At 42.6% G+C, this 7,500-nt stretch overlaps 1 protein-coding gene across 1 annotated transcript in view; it reads left to right on the top strand.

Annotated features, from left to right (window-relative positions):
* LOC143035151 (transient-receptor-potential-like protein) overlaps positions 1-7,500 on the top strand; it is a 271,230-nt gene that overhangs the window by 19,821 nt on the left and 243,909 nt on the right. The window lies entirely within an intron of this gene.

The following is a 7,500-nucleotide window of genomic DNA, read 5'->3' as shown; positions in this document are numbered from 1 at the left end:
CCAGGGTTGTTATGCCCAACCACTGCATTAACTAGCCTCTCACTTCTCGTAAGAAGGATACACACACTTCACATAAACAAAATCACGCCCATATGCACAAACATATACACATGGTTTTTTTTTCTTCGACTAGAATTCACTTCATTTCTAAATTTCTCTGGTACTACATCTTCTCATTTCAGTTTACCTCTCACTTAAAACGTTTCCGTGTTTCTTCCTCGACAAATATGTCTCCGATGTTTTTGCCCGTTTTTCTTTTTTTTATATACAAATACAAGCTTCGAAATACAAGTCTCCTGCCACATGCCTCCTGAACCACGATACAAGCCCTGATAAATATCCCTTAAATGTGCTCTGTGGCAATAGCCCCTTTTTATGCACTACTTTCATTTCATTTTCCTGCAGATTCCTCTTCCTCTCCCACAGAAAACGATCCCGTGTGAGCGGGTGGTCTGTCCTAGGTAGCCCATTGTCCACAGTCTCCCAAAGGGTGGACTTGGAGGTGGAAAGGTCAGAGACCTAGTGCACTGTTTCTCAAATTTTCAAGTTTTGTGAATTCCTTACATCGACTAAAAGGTATAAATTCATGGCACCCCTTGATACTGGATTAGATATGATATAGTCATTTTACATTTGTATGTAAGAATTCTTGATAAAAAGGTTTCCACAGCAATTGGTGTTTATTGTCAGGGGAAAACTAGACCAAAAATCTAGACATCTCGATTAAGACATATTATGTATTCATGAATTATAAAAATTGAGCCATGACAGGACTCAGTGCAATATGCTGAATTCCTGATCATTTGGAACCCCTAGGAGTTCCCTGCCCCCTGGTTGAGAAACACGGGCCCGGTGGATGTCCCATGAATATGGGGATGTCAACTGCCAAACCACCATATTGCATCTGGGCTCATCCGGATGATTATCATCCCAAAGACTTTCGGTTCAATTTCATCAAACCAAATTTTCTCGATCCGATTCCTTTGATAAATATCAGAGTTGGGCCAAGTAAAGGAGATATGAAGAGGAACTGGGATCAAGAAGAGGAAAATAAGGAGATAGCGGAACGGGGGAAGGAGAAGGAGAAGTAGTTTCAGGAGAGAAGGGGAGGGAGAAGAGAATGAGGCAGCGAGATACAAGGAAAAGAAAAAATAAAAGAAAAAAAGAAGAGTAGGTGCAGAGAAGAGATCTAAAGGATGAGGAGGGAAAGGAGGGAAGAGTGGGAGAGGCAAGAGAAAAGGAAGAAAAAGAAGGAAAGTGAGACTCATTTTATTAAGTGCTGAAGCGGTCTTCCCCAGGAGCCTAAAGAACAGCAATAGATAAGGATGTGGGTACATAAGGCAATGGGTTAAGAACCCTTGGCCTAGGGGACGTTGTCACAACAGACTTCAAGACGCAATATAGATTTTTTATGTTTGACTTATTATAGATTATTCATCTTAAAAGAAAGTATAGTGTCTAGAATATAGACAGAACGTTAGAGTATTTTTACATATGCTCTACATACTATTTACAATATAAGCCACTTCCTTATATAGAAAAATACATAAATATAAAAAATTAGCAACAAACATGATATTTCCTCACTGAAAAGTCATAGATAGATAAAAAAAAATTGAATGAAGACTGCAAGAACAGTAATGGGAGAAATAATAATGAGATGTTTTTTGAAGTTTTGGAGTTTTTGGAGGGCTCGTTCGCATATGTCCTCGTTCGAAAGGGTCCAAGGTCCTTGGAGTCTTGGCCTCTCAACACCCTCTCATCGTTGAGGACCCGTCCTCCTCCAAATTGCACCCTGCTCGTTCCGGCTCCGCTAATTAGAGTTTCATTCCCCGGACGGACAGGTACAGAGGAATTGCAATATACTTCGCCTTTAAATTGTACGAAAAACAGGAGCACTGATGCACGCGCTGAGCGGTGTTCGGTGGCTGTCCAAGTGTACTGACGAGGGTATGCGTGAAGGGGATGCACTTGGAATATGTTTGTTTCAATGATATGTAAACTTAAGGCTACTGATACTACCACTACCACTACCACTACCACTACCACTACCACTACCACTACCACTACCACTACCACTACCACTACCACTACCACTACCACTACCACTACCACTACCACTACCGCCACCACTACCGCGATCAATGCCACTGCCATTACAACTTGTTTGCCTTCGCGTTTAGTGTAATTTCCGAGCCATGTTTTCAGGAGATGGTTCTTGTTGACCTTCACCGTCTCACTCCTTTCCCCCTTTTTTTTATCATCATTCTCCTTATTCCTTTCTCCTTCTTTACTCACTCCCACTCCATCTTCTTCCACTTCCTCCTTTCATTCCTTTTTTCCTTCCTTGAGTCCCATTTTTTTCTCTCTTCTCTTCCTGCATTCTTATGGTCTCACTTAATTAACATATCCGTCTCTTCTTCTTACTCCTCTTCCTACTCCTCCTCTTCCCCCTCCTCTTTTTCCATCTATCTTCTTGTTCTTCTCCTCCTTCCTTTCTTCCACCATCTCCTATTACTCCTTCTCCTTCCCTTCTTCTTTCTCCACCTTCTCGTCTTCTTCTTGTTCTCTGCCTATTCCTCCTCCAGTTATTTCTTCGACTCCTGTCTTATTCCTCTTTATAAATTCTCAGCCTCCTCCTCCTCCTCCTCTTACTCTTAATTTTCGTATGCCTTCTCCTCCTCCAGCTCGTAATTTACAACAGTGAAACATAAATGTCCATCACTCTCTCATCATAGATCAGGTCCACGGTCTGTAAAACGTTGTGACGTGGATGTGACGTGGGTGTGACGTCACTACTGGAACAGCTGCTCCTTCCGTACATGGTGGTCCCTTTTCCTCATACTCTGGCTGTTGTCAGGCGATTTTATTCGTCTCCATTGAGACCTAAATTGGTCTTCCTTTTGGGGCTCCTCTTGGCGTCTCATTGATCTGACTACGGCTCACTTCCATTTCCTCTCATTTCCTCTCTCTCTCTCTCTCTCTCTCTCTCTCTCTCTCTCTCTCTCTCTCTCTCTCTCTCTCTCTCTCTCTCTCTCTCTCTCTCTCTCTCTCTACTTACCTACCTACCAACCTTTTCATCTGTGCTCATATTTCTCTAATCTCCCTTCTTCTGTTCTTCACATATTTTCTTCTTCTTCTTCTTCTTCTTCTTTTTCTTCTTCTTCTTCTTCTTCTTCTTTTTCTTCTTCTTCTTCTTCTTCTTCTTCTTCTTCTTCTTCTTCTTCTTCTTCATCTTCTTCTCCATTTCTATCTATCTATCTACCTATGTATCTATCTTGCTCTTGCTCTCTCTCTCTCTCTCTCTCTCTCTCTTTCTTTCTCTAGTCATCTGCCTATCTATCTATCTATCTATCTATCTATCTACCTATCTATCTATCTATCGATGACAGCCCTATAGACCAGATCTACATTTTGTTATTTTTTATCATCTTTAATCAAAGACGAATGCTGATCAATTCCTTTACTATTATTTTTTCTTTCTGTTAACTTCCCATTTCTCTTTATCACTTCCACGACTCTACAACGTTTTCCTTGAGAACAGAAACGCAGATTATCAGTGGCGAAATAAAAACACAAATATTTTCCTCTCCCACATTTTCTTCCTTCTCCTTCTCCATCTCTTCCCTACTTTCTCGCTTGCTTCTTCCCTCCTCATCTTCTCTTCCCCATTTCCCTTCCTTTTCATTTACACGTTCTCATCTTCTTTGTTTGTTGGCAACCCCCTCCCTGTTTACACACTCCCCCTCCTCGACAAAAGAAAACAACCACACCCCCGTCTTTTTTTTATTATTATTCTTAAAGTCTCCCCTCTGCAAAGCTGTTTTTCTCCACACTCCGTTTTCTGTTCGCGAATCGTGAGCATTTTGTGCGGTTCCCCCCACCCAAGTTAATTAGTTTCTCGTCTTGAGGCCGTGATACTCCTCCTCTTCCTCTTCCTCTTCCTCTTCCTCTTCCTCTTCCTCTTCCTCTTCCTCTTCCTCTTCCTCGTCCTCTTCTTCCTCCTCTTATTCCTCTCCCTCTTCTTCCTCCTCTTCCTTATCCTCTTCCTTCTAATCCTCTTCCTTTTCTTCCTCTTCCTCCTCTTCCTCCTCTTCCTCTTCCTCCTCCTCCTCTTCCTCATCCTCTTCCTTCTACTCCTCTTCCTCCTCTCCTTCCTCCTCCTCTTCCTCCTTTTCCCCCTACCCTCTTCCTCTTCTTTCTCCTCCTCCTCCTTCTACACCTATTGTTACTTCTATCTTCAATTATTTCCTCCTCTTTCTTACCCTCATCCTACTTCTCCTCTTCCTCTCTGTCTTCCACTTTCTCTTCCTCCTCCTCCTCCTCTTCCTCCTCCTCTTCCTCCTCTTCTTCCTCCTCCTCTTCCTCCTCTTCTTCCTCCTCCTCTTCCTCCTCCTCTTCCTCCTCTTCTTCCTCCTCCTCTTCCTCCTCTCCCTTTGTTTCCTTCTCTCGTTTCTTCGTTCCTTGTCTTCATCCTACTTTTTCTCCCTGCCTTTCACTTCATCTTCCTCCTCCTCCTCCTTCTCCTCCTTCTCCTTCTCCTCCTCCTCCTCTCCCTTTGTTCCCATCTCTCCTTTCTTCGTTCCTCTTTCGTTCTTTTTCTCCTACACCGTTTGTTCTCCTTGTTTCATCCCTCTCCATTTCTTTCCTCCCATTTTCCCTCTTCCCCGATTTCTCCTTTTATATTTCATTGTTATCTGTGTTTACTTCCTTCCTTATGACATGAACAGGTGATCTGGATTGTCATTGATCTATTCATTTATTTTTTATTATCAGTTTTCTTTTTCTTTTTTGTCAATTTTTCTTCTGATTCATCTATTGTCTCTCTCTTCTTCCTACATCCTATACGGAGCGATGCAACGGAAGACTACTTGGGAGCTTGTCATAGATAATCCCCCAGGCCTGGAAGAGAAAGGAGAGAGTAGCTAATCGAATGATGACGTCAGGCGATCTTATTCACATTTCATGACGTCACGAATTGAAAATTCTCGTTTTCTATTGTTTCAGATTTGTCTTGTTTCTCTCCATCCATTTCTTCGTCATCATTCCTCTCTGCTCTATCTCAAATTTTCATCTTCAACACTCCTCTCGCCTTTCTCCTCCTACTCCTCCTACTCCCCCTCCTCTTCCTCTTCCTTCTCCTCTTCTTCCTCATCTTCTTTCTACTCTTCCTCCTCTTCTTTCTACTCTTCCTCCTTCTATTCCTACTCCCACTCCTACTCCTCCTCCTTCTACTCTTCCTTTCTTCCTTCTACTCTTCCTCTTTCTACTCCTCTTCCTCCTCCTCTCCTTCTTTCTACTCTTCCTCCTTCTATTCCTCTTCCTCCTACTCCTCCTCCTCCTTCTACTCTTCCTTCTACTCTTCCTCTTTCTACTCCTCTTCCTACTCCTCCTCCTCTTACCCTTCCTCCTCCTCCTCCTCTTACCCTTCCTCCTCCTCCTTTTCTTTCTATTCTTCATCCTTCTGCTCCTCCTCGAACTCTTCCTTTTTCTACTCCTCTTCCTCCTCCTTCCTGTTCATCTTTTCCTCCCTCTCCCCTCTTCCCCCTACTCTTCCTCCTTCTACTAATTTTCCTCCTTCTACTCATTTTCCTCCTCCTCCTCCTCCTCCTCCTCCTCCTCCTCCTCTTCCTTCTACTCTTCCTCGTTGTACTCCTCTTCCTTATCCTCCTCCTCCTTCTACTCTTCCTCCTCCTACTTCTCTTCCTCCTCCTACTTCTCTTCCTCCTCCTCCTTCTTCTACTCTTCTCCCTTTTACTCCTTTTCCTCCTCTCTCTTCACCTCCTCCTCTTTCTCCTCCTCCTCCTGCTTCCTCCTTCCCATGAGGTTTCTTCATTTGTTCCTCCTATGACTTTTTGTTCTTCTGCTGTTTCAAGCCGTTTACCTTCCCCCTCTCCTTCCCTCACTGGTTGCAAACTCAACACTCCAATTAATCAACATCTTTCTGGCAGAGGGGATGCTTCAGTGTTGAATAAAATCGTCTGGCGGCAGCCAAAATAAAAAGAAAAACACCATCTGGTAGGGAAAAAGTCAACATCAGATTAAAAAATTTCCTCTCCGTTGTAATTCAAACGCAGTTACGTATTTTAAATGTAACCGTCATAACGACTTTTAACGGAATCCCCCTTTTCAAATCCTTATCTTCCCATCACCCTCTTGGTTATTCTCTGCATTATATCGAATTTTCCGCTTTATCTTTATCTTATCGTTTCACTCGAAATGTCCAATATTTATGGTCTCTCAGAGCTCTCTTTATTGCCATGCTCTCTCTCTCTCTCTCTCTCTCTCACTCTCTCTCTCTCTCTCTCTCTCTCTCTCTCTCTCTCTCTCTCTCTCTCTCTCTCTCTCTCTCTCTCTCTCTCTCTCTCTCTCTCTCTCTCTCTCTCTCTCTCTCTCTCTCTCTCTCTCTCTCTCTCTCTCTCTCTCTCTCTCTCTCTCTCTCTCTCTCTCTCTCGTATCAAGTCTTAATTACTGTAAAACGCTTGACTCCTATTACCACACCTCTTCAGTATTCTTGGAGTTCTTAGCTTGCATTATTTTCTCTTTACCTGTGTTTCGCATTTCTATGAATCCAAAGACATTATCATAATTTCTTAGTCATTTTCTCTTACGACCAACGCTTCATTTATTTCTCCTTCCCTTTCTTTTCCAAAATTCTCTGTCCTCGATTCGCCGTTCACTTTTTGTTTGATTTTACTTAACCTTTGTGCTTAGCTTTATTATTATTATTTATTTTGTGACTGACATGTCGTTCCCGACCTATTCTCTTCCTCTTTATCTTTCTCTTTTTTGTCCTATTCTTCTTTACTTTATCCGTCTCTTTGTCCTTGTATTCTGATGTAAATTTTAATTATTTTCGTTGGTTTTTGGTTGTTTGTTCTTTTCCTGTCTTGCTCCTTGTCATTTCTTCCCATTCTTTATCTTTATTTACTTCTGTTAACCTGTCGGGTTTGTCCTATTTTCACTTATATCTGCTTCTGTCCTATTTCCCTTATCTTGCCACGCCATTTTAGTCCTATTTTTGTTCACCCGTCAGGTTTGTCCTATCCTTATTAGAATTTTCTGTCCTATTTACCTTGTCTTGCCACGCCATTTTAGTCCTATTTTTGCTAACCCGTTGGGTTGGTCCTATTTTCATTTAGATCTGTTTCTTTCCTATTTCCCTTATCCTGCCACGCTATTTTAGTACTATTTTTGTAACACCCTATCATCTTGGATCAAGTCTCCTCCTATCCTATTCTGACCTCAGGTAGTTCCTGTCTAAACCAAGCTCTCTTGACCCGATACTTAGGCGCCTCATTACCAGCCTCTTCTCCTTTTCAATATCCTCCTTTCTTTATCATTTCTATCCCTCTTGCTCCATACCACCCCTCCCTCCCCCCACCACCTCTACCTCCTTTGCCACCGGCTCGACGACACAATGGTACCGCTCGCAACCGCTAATCCAACAATTTCGATTCCCGCCTAGGGGTGAAATCGTTTCAGCATCGCTGGACTGCG

This window comes from Oratosquilla oratoria, chromosome 18 (genome assembly GCF_046742065.1).
Source record: "Oratosquilla oratoria isolate Oo_2021 chromosome 18, ASM4674206v1, whole genome shotgun sequence".
NCBI lineage: Eukaryota > Metazoa > Arthropoda > Malacostraca > Stomatopoda > Squillidae > Oratosquilla > Oratosquilla oratoria.
This window is presented reverse-complemented; position numbering and strand designations above follow the sequence as displayed.